The sequence below is a fragment of the Carcharodon carcharias genome, chromosome 11 (genome assembly GCF_017639515.1).
Source record: "Carcharodon carcharias isolate sCarCar2 chromosome 11, sCarCar2.pri, whole genome shotgun sequence".
Classification (NCBI taxonomy): domain Eukaryota; kingdom Metazoa; phylum Chordata; class Chondrichthyes; order Lamniformes; family Lamnidae; genus Carcharodon; species Carcharodon carcharias.
This window is the reverse complement of record NC_054477.1, coordinates 68494861-68507771: the sequence shown is the minus strand read 5'-3', so window position 1 is coordinate 68507771 and position 12911 is coordinate 68494861. Positions and strand designations below refer to the sequence as shown.

At 45.4% G+C, this 12911-nt stretch overlaps 1 protein-coding gene across 2 annotated transcripts in view; it reads right to left on the bottom strand.

Moving 5' to 3' along the window:
* edar (ectodysplasin A receptor) overlaps positions 1–2082 on the bottom strand; it is a 105233-nt gene extending 103151 nt beyond the window's left edge. For both annotated transcript variants that reach the window (XM_041198575.1, XM_041198576.1), the window contains exon 1: positions 1869–2082. The gene's annotated coding sequence lies outside the window, so the exon portion shown is untranslated. The remainder of the gene's footprint in view (positions 1–1868) is intronic.
* Between the last annotated feature and the right edge of the window lie 10829 nt (positions 2083–12911).

Here is a 12911-nt window from a genome sequence, read left to right as displayed (position 1 = left end):
ATACCATTTGTAATACCATCCAACAACATTGGTTTAATACGAGTTGCTGTATTTAATTAACTTGTGGAAATGCTATTCTGCTTTCTATTACCCTTCTGGAAATGATTAAACTAGGGTGGTGCATCTCAAAATAAAGACACAGTACTTAATAATTTTTTACTTATTAAAGGAAAAAAATATAACCAGTATACTGTTTAATAGTAATTCACAAATGTTTTGTCGTGATTTATGCTTTGTGGTGAACATCATGTCTCACGTTTTCCTCTCTAGTTTCTCAGCTTCTTGCCTGAACTCAAAGTTCCAAGACTTCCAAAATTTCTGCTTCTCTAAATCTGAAACTTCAGCAATAAAGGCCCAAACAATTTAATTTAGTTGTATCCTTTATATTCAGAACACTTAACTGATTTTCTTAAAGACAGTTATCTTTATTCCAATTTTTGCCCTGCTTCTAATTTCTTCAGATCACATGCCAACTATCATTTAGACTTGTTCCCAGACCTTCACCTAAGTTATTCTCAAACAGCCATTCAGAGTCATATGAGGGAAAACAATCCCTGTGATTTTGTTTTCCTTCCCCAATCCCCATTCAATAGGGAGTAACCTTGTTTCTGATTGACATCTCCCAAAAGTAACATGGCTGAAATAAGAAACTCAGTGGGATAAAGGATAATATTCTCATCACGATGATCCATACCAGTTAGATTTTAGCTCAATTTTAACGGTGCTATTGTATTAATATGACTTGAAGTTGAAGCAAGTGAATGGTAAAAGAATAGCACTAGTACAAATATAACACTTGTAAACATGCATTTGACTGCATTTCAAATTCAGGTGAATATTAAAAATGCTTTGTAAAAAACTTACTTTTGAAGCTTCTTGTTTTGGCAGTACAACACTATGAACATGTTACAATTCAATCACTGATCAATTAGACTAATCAAACTTTAGATATTCTTTTGATTTTATTGTACCATTCCCTTATTTCATGGTTTGACCACTGTCTTCATCATTTGCGGACTTCTCTTTCAGGCTTGGGGTAGAATTCTGGTCAACTGGATAATTTTTTTTTGCATCAGATGGAACAATGGCAATACCTCTGCTTCTTTAGCAGTCTAGTGTGTTTCTGTACCCAAAGCATTAATCTACTTAATGGTCAGGTAACAGTTGTATTTCAAGCTCAGTTGGATGTTTCTATGGTGGGTCACTTAAGTCTATGCCGATGGATTTCAAATTTGGGGTCAAACCATCTTGATACAAATGAAAGTTATCTACTTTAAGCAAAGTTTATTTTAAATAACAATTGGCCTTGCAAAGAGCACATGTTCCATTTTACTATTGTTACTAGGGCAATATTAGTTGTATACGCTTACGATTTATTTAAAATACACAGCAAAGTGTGGATTATCAAAACGTGTTGGATTCTGCATAAAATAATGCATTCAATAACAAGATATTTTCGCATATTTGAAGGATGAGATTAACATAGAATATTGGGTATTTAAAGGATTAAATGTATTTTCTCTGAGATTCGGCTAGATTATTTATAAAGCAAGATAACAAAATTTGTGAAGCTGTATTAAAACGGTACTTACACAATGGTAATGGACGTAACACTTCCTCCATTCATAGTTTCAAACAAATTAAGTCTGCATCGTTAAATGTCCTTAAGTAACTAGAGAGTAATAGATGCCCCGAACACAATGATACCGAAACAGCTGCCAGTTTAACACAACCTAGATTTGTTAACGTAACGGCTATTAATAATCATCCAATTCTTACCACCAGGTTATAATAAGTAGATACTGAGAAAGGGCACCCAGTTATGTGAATCTAATTCCGTGCAAAGCCAGGATACTAAAGGAACTTACCTGAGATACCACTTTGAGGCCGGCAACAACAAACTTTCTCCCCCAGTAGCATCAAGCGACAAAGATAAGCGTCAAGGAAATGTTGGACTATTGTGAATAAGGTTTGATGGCGCTATTAACCAAATAGCATCTGTCCGCTGGTAATTGTCACTTTTGCTAATCCATCTTCGCGCTCCGGCGGACTTTCAGCTTCTCTCCCTGACTCTTCAACTTTCAGTACATTTACTCCTCCTCCTTCTCCTGACGTCAGGGTACAACATCTGGAGACTCATCTTCAACAGCTGGCGAGCAGCGACCAACCAGCGCCCTCTGTAGGGTAGGGGCCGATAATGCGGCAAGCGAGCTGAAACAGGACAACATAGAGTGCATGGGTTATTTTTGCCCAGTAGCTAGTATAACTGAAGAAAACATGGGGAAAATACAAGACTGGTGGTACTCCATTGACCAAGGGGACGTTTGGAATGTCCCACTCCAGAGCATAAAAATCAAGGCTGACACTCCAGTACTGAGTACACTGCACTGTTCAAGGTGGTATCTTTGCAGGGAGTGGCACTAGGTGAATTGCCCTTGAAAGAGAGCCAGTACAGATGCAACATGCCAAATAGCCTCCTTTTATGCCGTAACCATTCTTTGATTCTAGGAAGTGAGTTCCTTGCTGCAAATTCCTAGCCTCTGCCTGGTTCTTGTAATCACAGTTTTATATGGGTAGTCCAGTTATGTTTCTGGTCAATGGTAACCCCAGGCTGTTAATGGCAGGGCACTCAGTAATGGGAATGCCCCGTTGAGTGTCAAGGGAAAATGGTTTGATGCTCTCATGTTGGAGACGGTTATTGCCAGGAACTTGTGTGGCATGAATGTTACTTGCCTCTTATTGACTCAAGCCTGAATGTTCTCTAGCGCTTGCTATATATGGATACGCACTGCTTCAATATCTGAGGGAGTCGTGAATGGTGCTGAACATTGTGCAATCAACAGCCCCACTTCTGACTTTATGGTGGAGGGGAGGTCATTGACGAAGCAGTTGAAGATAGTTGCAAATGTTTCAGCCTTGTCTTTTGCACTGACGTGCTTCCCCATCATTTAAGATGAAGATATTTATGGGAGCCTCCTCCTCTGGCTAATTGTCCACCATCATTCACAACTGGATGTGGCAAGACTGCAGAGCTTTGACCTGATCCATTGGGCGTGGGATTGCTTAGCTCTGCCTATTGCATGCTGCTTCTGCTGTTTGGCATGCAAGTAGTCCTGTGCTGTAGCTTTATCTGGTTGGCAACTCATTTTTAGGGCTGCCTGGTGTTGTTCCTGGCATTGCCTCCTGGCATTGTGGGAAGCAGCCACGGATTTGGAAAAGCTTGTTAAAAGTGAGCATTCTGCCACTGCTGAGACCATTCAGCAGCAGCTCCATTGACATGCTTGGGAGTTGGGCCTCTGAAGCTTTTGTGCCCACTCCAACAATGCAAAAGCATGTGCCACCCAATGATCCAGGACTTATCATCCTTTGGGTGCAAGCTACAAATTAAAGTGCATTTTAGGGGGCAGCAGAACAATTGGCTGACTGGGCAAGTTGTACAATCCCCTTGTGAAAGGCAGCCATGGCACAACCACTGGCGGAGGCACTCACAGCCCCTGGCAATGTCTTTATTAAAGTTTGGACCAGTATCCCTCATGGTTCAAGCTAACAGCTCAGCCTTGCAGTGCGGGTTATGGGAATGCCTGTGCCTGAGCTGAGAGCACAGCATGCAGTCCAGTGATTGAAGCTGTTGCCAATCGGCCAAGTGGAGTAGGGGGGAGGTAGGTGGGGTTTCAGACAGCCAATAAGTGCACTACACACTGACCATTCAAGTGGTGGCCAGCACTCTCCTGCATGTGTGAAGGGGACTTCAGGCTTAACCAAGAGAGGCACTAAACCACACATCTCTCTCTTCCTGCAGTAGGAGAACATCTGGATCATGCAGCTTGGTGATTTGGCGGTATGTCTCATGGCTTACAGAGAGCAGAGAAGAAGAAGAGAGTGGTGGAAGCACCTGGCTTGGCAAAAAGAGGAGCATCTCCCTCAAGATGAAGGGGCAGCAGGGCCTGCTGCACACGCAGCTGAAGATCCACAGAGAGCCATCACTTGTAGGCACCTCGCTAGACCCAGGGTCTATAGTCAGCACGTCATTCCTGTAGATGACCGAGAACCAGTGTCGCCGAAGACTGCAAATGTCTAGGGAACTGATTGGTCACATATGCACCTGCTGCAGGATTTAGTGCCAAGGGGACATGGAGGGCATCCACTGCCAGTGGCCATGAAGGTGGCTGCGGTGCTCAATTTTTATGCCAGTGGCTCCTTCCAGGGGTCCACATGTGTCCTGTGCAGGATCTCACAAGCGTCTATGCACAAGTGCATCCAGGAGATCATGGACACCACCTTTGCGCAGGCACAGAACTTTGTGCATTTTGCCTGGGATCAGGAAAGCTAGGAAGCAAGAGTTATGGGATTTGTGCAGATCTCAGGTTTCCTACAGCTGCAGGGTGCCATCGACTGCACTCACATGGCATTTAGATCTCTGTGGCAACAAGCAGTCAACTACATCAACCGCAAGGGCTTCCACTTGCTGAATGTTCAGCTGATCTGTGACCATCAAAAACGCATCCTACAGGTCTATGCATGTTTCCCAGGGACCGCCCAGGACTCCTACATCCTTAGTAGGTCTCAGATCCCTGGCATCTTCCAGGACCCACAGAAGCTTCAGGCTTGGTTACCTGGGGATAAAGGCTACCCACAGAGAATGATGCCCATGTGGTGGCCTCAGACTGCAGCAGAGCAACGGTATAATGAGGCTCAAGTTGCAACCTGGATTTTGGTGGAGCAAACGATAGGTATCTTGAAAATAAGATTCTGGTGCCTCGACAGGTCCAGTGGAGCACTGCAATACAGTCTGCCGAGGGTGTTGTGCATCATCGTAGCTTATGTGTGCTTCACAATCTGGTGTTGCAATGGGGGGAGCACCTGGCGTGGGAGGAGATGCAGGAGCTGTATGTATCCTCCGATGAGGAGGACGTCGAAGGGGATGACAGTGATGAGGTCCTCGAAGGCGGGGATGCCGGCGACGAGGCCATCGCACTGACCAGATGAGGCAGGTGTGTTCAGGAGACCCTCATAACTGTAAGATTTGTGAAGGATGATGTCGAGATGTAGTGAGGACAGTCCTGACATCCTCACCTTGGATCTGTGAACATTTGACTCCTGTGTGGGTGATGGCAGCGCACATACCCTCAGTGATCAGGTGCATGTTACGGAGATGCAGCGGAGGCTCTAATAGTCGCAATATTCCAAGAGGATGATGGTGACATGCAGTGGGGACACTCCATAGGTCTTCACACAGCCTCTATGAACGTCTGACTCCTGTCTGACTGAGGGCTGCTCGCTTGTGCTCTTTGATCAGGGTCATATCATAAAGTTGTGAAACTTTAAATGCACCTGACCCTTTGTCAGCCTTGGGCACCTGAGCCCTTCAGGAGCACAGTGTCAATGGTCACAAATGCTGAAGAGATGGGGGGGTCAGCCCCACCTCAAAGGTGCTGAGTGCACACAGAGAGAATGACTGAACTCTGTAACGCCTGCCCACTACATTCTGGCAGCAATGACAAGCACTACCGAGGTGCAGGAATCACTGATGTGCCCAGTGAGTGTGAAGCCGGACCATCACTTTGGTCTGAAGGTTACACACTGCACAAGGAAGAGGCCCTGGACTGAGACACCTGCCTTTATCTTGTGCAGGAGCCAAGGTTTCACATCTAAGTGACATGAACACTGCTCATTATAACAAGGAGCCATAGGCAAGGAGACATTCTTGGGAGTTTAAAACAAAAACAGAATTACCTGGAAAAACTCAGCAGGTCTGGCAGCATCGGCGGAGAAGAAAAGAGTTGACGTTTCGAGTCCTCATGACCCTTCGACAGAACTTGAGTTTGAGTCCAAGAAAGAGTTGAAATATAAGCTGGTTTAAGATGTGTGGGGGGGGCGGAGAGAGAGAGAGAGAGAGAGAAGTGGAGGGGGTTGGTGTGGTTGTAGGGACAAACAAGCAGTGATAGAAGCAGATCATCAAAAGATGTCACCAACAATAGAACAAAAGAACACATAGGTGTTAAAGTTGGTGATATTATCTAAACGAATGTGCTAATTAAGAATGGATGGTAGGGCACTCAAGGTATAGCTCTAGTGGGGGTGGGGAGAGTATAAAAGATTTAAAAATATTTAAAAATAATGGAAATAGGTGGGAAAAGAAAAATCTATATAATTTATTGGAAAAAAACAAAAGGAAGGGGGAAACAGAAAGGGGGTGGGGATGGAGGAGGGAGCTCAAGACCTAAAGTTGTTGAATTCAATATTCAGTCCGGCAGGCTGTAAAGTGCCTAGTCGGAAGATGAGGTGTTGTTCCTCCAGTTTGCGTTGGGCTTCACTGGAACAATGCAGCAAGCCAAGGACAGACATGTGGGCAAGAGAGCAGGGTGGAGTGTTAAAATGGCAAGCGTCAGGGATGTTTGGGTCATTCTTGCGGACAGACCGCAGGTGTTCTGCAAAGCAGAGTTTATTTGTAATAATGAACATTATGTACATGTGATTAAGACCTGTGCCCACACTGTGCAACTACACCTTCTTAATCTCCCTAATCCTGCTGCTATGTCTTGGTTCTCCCCTGACATTCACAGAGGGGGTGGAGGCAGCCTGCTGACTGTGACGCTCTGTCGGTGATGACCTCAGAATGTGTCCTCTGGAGGGTCGAGACCTGGAGGGCCTCGGCCTACTTTGAAGTGTCCTACTGTGGACCAGCTGCACCCTCCTTGACCTGTGGAACTGGAGCTGGAGGTCACAGGAAGAAGGGATTTGATTTGGCCGGACATTCCCGGAGTCACCAGGGTTAATAGCCCCAGGATGTCAAGCTGCTGGTCCTCCTCCCTATGGGTGCCCTCTGGCCCCTGGCTGACTCCTTGAGGAGAAGGGGAAGCTGGAGTGAGATTGGGCTGCCCTGCATCCCAATCATGTTGACACTATGGCCAATTATGGCATCAGCAATGGAGTTCAGCCCGCACAGCAGTGCAGGACCTATGTTCTGGACCAAGGTCTCCATGGTGGATGCCATCCTGCTAGTGGTTAACCTTGGTGCGTCAGCATGGCGGCACTATCAACACGGACTGAAGGCATACGGTTTTCTCTGTTGAGCCTTGCAACCTGAGAGTGCACCAGACATCCCTTCTTGATGTTCCCGTGATTGTCTTTGCAATTTCACCAAGTGATTGAGGACCGAGTCCAGAGGCTCATCATCTGACTTGGACTCAACAGATTCTTTGTCTCCTCCAAATGCCAGTGATCAATGGTGCCCTCCCTCTGCCTGCTATGGAACTGATTGTATAGTGTGCTCACCAGACTGAGATCCCGAGGCTACTCTACATCGCTGCGCTGATGGAGGGTGTGGGTGAGCACCGTGATGGGTCTTCAATGGTGCTGCTCCCGGGGTCCTCATCTGAGGTGTTCTCCGCACTGGTGTCGGGGTTAAGGTTGCCTGAGGGCAACATATCAGATGTGCCTAGGAGAGAAAGTGGAGCTTATTAGTGCTTGGCAGCCGCATCGATCACAAAACAGTGGATTCAGAGTAGTGTTGAGAGAGGGATGATGTGGTACAGAATCCTCACATGGGTGTTCGCTGCCAATGTCTCCATCGCCGTATGAATGGTCGACGTCCTCTCCAACCAGCTCCAAAGCACGACTCTTGCACGGAGTGAGGACCTTGATATCTGGCTCCTCACCCCCAGTCTGGGACCTCACCCGTTGATTGTGCTCAAAATATCCTGCATAAAGATAGATGGAGAGAGTGTGAGCAAGGTGCATGCCAAGCCAAATGAGAAGGATGCCAGGTGTGTGTGTGTGCAGAGCCATGGACAGGATGAGGAGGCTATCTCTAGAGGACATGAGACCAGATGGAGATGTGAGGGTGTGTGTGAAAGAGTGAGTGGTGATGTCCCTTGAACAAGCAATGAGTGAGATGCCAATGAATGCGTGATGGGCTTGTGAGTAGCTGAGTTGAGATTGACTTACCCTGATGGCACAGGTAGATCATTTATCCGTTTTCTGCACTGGATGGCTGACCAGCATTGCCACTGACCACTGCCGGAGTGGTGAGACTGATGGGCCTCCTGCGGCCAGAGCGGGATTACAGAGCATCGCGGCAGGCCTCCACGGTGTCCAGAAGGCGTATCTGGGATGCGTCACTGAATCGAGTGCTGCAATCTTCCTGGCTTTCAGGGCCATGCCCTCAATGGAGCAGTCCTGGGGTGCAAGCATTGAGAAGTGTGCGCACTGCTGCATTTTAAATATGGTGCCTGGCATGAGGAAACAGTGAGGTAATGGCATGGCGGGTCAATTGGAGGCCAGCCGCTACTAATCCGGCATTTTCCTGTGATTGCATAATTTATGAGGTGGCAAGGGGACAATATGGAGTGAATGGTCAATGGGTCTTTTCTCCCGCCCGCTACCGCACTTACATGCAAACCTGGGACAATTCCACCCTGAGTCGCCCAAAACTCCAGAAAAATGCAGAAGGTATCAGGCTTTAAACAGCAGTGCTATAAACTGTCCATTTACTGCTAAGGTTAAAGAAAGTTAGGGTCTAGGATATCTAATTAGTATTTCTACCTGAATGCAAGGTTAATGCGTTTCATGTTGTCATTAGGGAAGAGGGCAAAGGAACCCAATTTTGAGAGCAGGCTACATGCTTCCCAAGAAATCAAAGAATATCCCAGACAGACTGCAGGTTCTCCGTGGTCAGCAGACAAAAGGCTGCTTGGCTTTATGACACTTCACTGCCGGGTACTAAAGGGAGAAAAGATGCATCCTGCAGCCATTGAAGGATTCTGGGAAATTTGTTCTGGCAAGGCCGAGGGAAGATGAATCATTGGACCAGGCTTTACCCCTGGTTGTGGATTTAAGGAACTCTCTGAAAACTCAGAAAAGCACTTGGAGATGGTCACTCAAAGATACTTGGTGAAACGGGGATCTGGAAACCCACTGGAAGCTGGGAGCATCTGTGGACTGTTTGCTATAAAGACTATAATTCCATGAGAATTGCGATGTGTGGTAAGTATAAAAAGGAACATCAATTTCTGTAGTTTAAAATATAAGTAACCAACAAAAAGAAAATACTGTTTGGTCATTAGTTTTTTTTAGCTGTTTGTTAAAATAAAAATCTTAAACCATGAAATCTTGTCATGTTATTCTTTCAGCTAGTAACTGAAAGTTTGAATCTCTTTTGAAACATTATTAGTCTCTATGGCAATTGTAATGCTAGGACACAGAACTTCCAGCACATGGACATCATATCATATCTTCCTAATAGCATATATGACCTGAGTTTGGCATTGAAGTAGTATCTGACCACAGACACAAAATAGTGCAGATCATTGGCTTTTATCCTGGATCCTGGATTCTGCCTTCATTGTGCATAGTATTACATTATTTGAAAGGAAGACATACTGGAGAGATGCCTGTTCAGAGACAAGGGCAAAACTCTATATCTGTAGTATAAGGGTCTGGCACATATGGGGCTAACATGGGACTGAGTACAGTGCTGCCCACACAGTAATATAAGAGAACACATGACCTGCACCTAGGTGCATTCTGGTGTTGGACAGAGCTATGTGTACAAACAAGCATGGAGACCAGCTCTTAGCTTGAACCTTTTACTGTATATATGTACGTAGCTCTTGCAGTTAATAACTGCACACAGTTAATCTATTTAAGACTACAAAGAATTCATTATGACCTACCGAATGGGTTTCCAGCACCCTGCAACAACATCCATGACTGCTGACCTCATTGGGACCCCGTGCACCACCTGCAGCCCCCTCCCTCCCTCCCCAACCTCATTTAGTAGCAGAGGAGTTCCCTGGTTTGGAAGCAAGGAAGGAGTAACTCCTGATATTAAAAAAACTTATTCTTCATTTGCAGTCAGGTATGAAGGAGTTGAGTAATTGTATTAATTAGTCAGCCAACTGCCCTCTGTGCAGCATGCACTTGCACTTTTCCTGAGGGGGGAAACCCTCAAACCTAAATGGGAGCACCTTCTTATGGAGCATTTCCTGTAGCATGATCTCCAATTTTTCAGGGCCAAAGGGAACAGTGCAGTCTAGGTAAATCTATTGTGGTGTTGGAGCCAGTTAGTTCACTTTTCTGCCATTATCACAGTCTCCTCTTAAATGGTGAGCTACAGCTTCTGCCTTGCTGGATTTTACAGCCTTTGCAACCAAGTGTTCACAAGCCAATGGTCTTCATTTTCCAGCAATATTTAAAGGTTCTGTCTCTGATGAGCTGACCTAGGTAAGCCTGCAACAAGAACCAGATTAACCTGGTTTTTGCCATTTTCACAAAATTAGGATTTAACGGATTCAACCCAATTGACTTGAACAAGAACAAACCAGGGTCGACAGGCAGAGGATCAGCTGTATTGACATGTCCGAGCACCAGTGCCTCAGGAAGCTCAGGTTTTCAGGGCAGCTTGCTGCTGACATTTGCAGCTCTTGAAACAAGACCTTCTTCCCAGTGAAGCAGTGGGCACATGTTGTCAGAGGCCAATAAGATGCCTGTTACTAGAGAGCAAGCTCCCCACAAAGTCTCTGCCTCTCCCTCAGGTTGTGTGCTCTCCTGCAAGAAGAGAAAGCAGAGGGGCAAGAGCATAATGGCTTATGTGGAAAGGAGGGAAGGACAATATTTTTGGAGGGTGACTGTGAGGTATGGGTGTGAAAGGACAATAAGCTGAGGGAGTGTTGGCTATTCAGATGGGAATTTTTTTTAAAATCATTCTTTCACAGGATGAGGGTGCTGCTGGCACAGCCAGCATTTGTTGTCCATCCCCAATTGCCTTTGAACTGAATGGCTTGCTAGGCCATTTCAGAGGGCAGTTAAAAGTCAACCACATTGCATGGGTCTGGAGTCACATGTAGACCAGGCCAGAGCAGGTAAGGATGGCAGATTTCCTTTCCTAAAGAACATTAGTGAACCAGATGGTCTGTTTTTTACAATTGATGATATGTTCATGGTCAGCATTACTAAGACTAGTTTTCAATTCCAAGTTTTAATTAATGAGTTTAAATTCTGCTAGCTGCTATTTGAACCCGTAACCCTTGGATTACAAGTCCAGTGACATTACCACTATGCCACCATCTTCACCAAGGTACAAAGAATCTGGAGAGAAAGGAATGTGTGCAGCTGCAAAGTGCGTCACCCAGAGGAGTGCTGTGCTGGTGTATGCTGGGAAAGTCTGAGTGTGGGGCTTGGCACCTGGAAGTGTTCAAGGCACTCACCTGTCAGGCCCTCCTGAGGTCCTGAATCCTCTTCATTCACTCCTTCTAGGTTGCATAAGAACATAAGAATTAAGAACAGGAGTAGACCGTTCCGCCCCTTGAGCCTGCTCCGCCATTTAATAAGATCATGGCTGATCTTCTTGTGTTTTGACTTCCACATTCCCATCTAACCCTGATAACCCTTGAGTCCCTTCCTGAACAAGAATCTATCTACTCTGCCTTAAAAATATTCAATGACCCCCGTCTCCACCACCTTCTGAGGCAGAGAGTTCCAAAATCGCACAACCCTCTGAGGGAAAAAATTTTGCTTCTTCTCTATCCTAAAAGGTCAACCCCTAATTTTAAAACAGTGTCCCCTAGTTCTGGACTCTCCCACAAAGGAAACATTCTTTTGAGGTCCACCTTGTCAAGGCTGTTCAGGATCTCGTATACTTCAATCAAATCGCACCTCACGCTTCTAAACTCCAGTGGAAACAAGCCCAGTCGGTCTAACCTTTCCTCATAAGACAACCTATTCATTCCAGGTATCAATCTAGTAAACCTCCTTTGAACCGTCTCCAATGCATTTAAATCCTTCCTTAAATAAGGAGACCAAAACTGCGCACAGTATTCGAGGTGCAGTCTCACCAGTCCCCTGTATAACCAAAGCATAATATCCTTACTTTTATGTTCAATCCCTCTCATAATAAAGGATAGCATTCCATTAGCCTTCTTAATTATTTGCTGTACCTGCATACTAACTTTTTGGAACTCATGTACTAGAACACCTATATCCCTCGGCACCACAGAATTATGCACCCATTCTCCATTTAAGATATATCCTACTTTTTTGTTCTTCCTGCCAAAGTGAACAACTTCACATTTTCCCACATGAAACCCCATTTGCCAAATCTTTGCCCACTCACTCAACCTATCTTTATCTATCTGCAACCTCCTCATGTCCTCATCACAACATACTTTCCTACCTTTGTGTCATCTGCAAATTTAGCTACCATGCCTTCACTCCCCTCATCTGAGTCATTGATGTAAATCGTAAAAAGTTGAAGCCCCAGTACAGACCCCTGTGGGACTCCACTCATCACATCCTGCCAATTAGAAAGATAAACAGTGCTACCCCTCCACCTTTATCTAGCTTCCTATTCTTCTTGATTGTCATGCACCCTTCAATATTGCTGTTAACTTACTTGGTCACTTCCATCTACATCTGCTTGGTTGGAGAGGTTGTGCTCTTGGACAACTTACTGCAATCCCTCAGAACCTGCAATAGGACCTTCAGCTAAGAGTGAGAGATCCAGGGAGCAGCCTTCTCAGGTCTCCTCTCCATTCCTCTGGGTGCACCAGGCTCAAAATTCCATGCTGAACTATTTTAACCCCTGTCAAGGTCCCTTTAGTTAAAAATCCTTCCATTGATAGGTTTGGTTAAATCTTGTCCCCTTTAAAAATAATCGAGGGATGGGTCCATTTCAGGGTCCTCACCCTGCACTTGCTGTCAGCGCGCCACCTGGGAGATCTTCCCGGAAGCAGCCATGTAAGAGGCCACCTCTGGAACCACTCTTCAATAAGGATAGAGGTTGCAGACCCAATCAGAGGGTATTGTATTTATTTACCCTTTATTTATTTTTATAAATACTTTTTAAATCTATTTTTATAAAATAAATGATGATGACAGCTACCAGGCCAACTCTGTGAATGGGTAACACATCC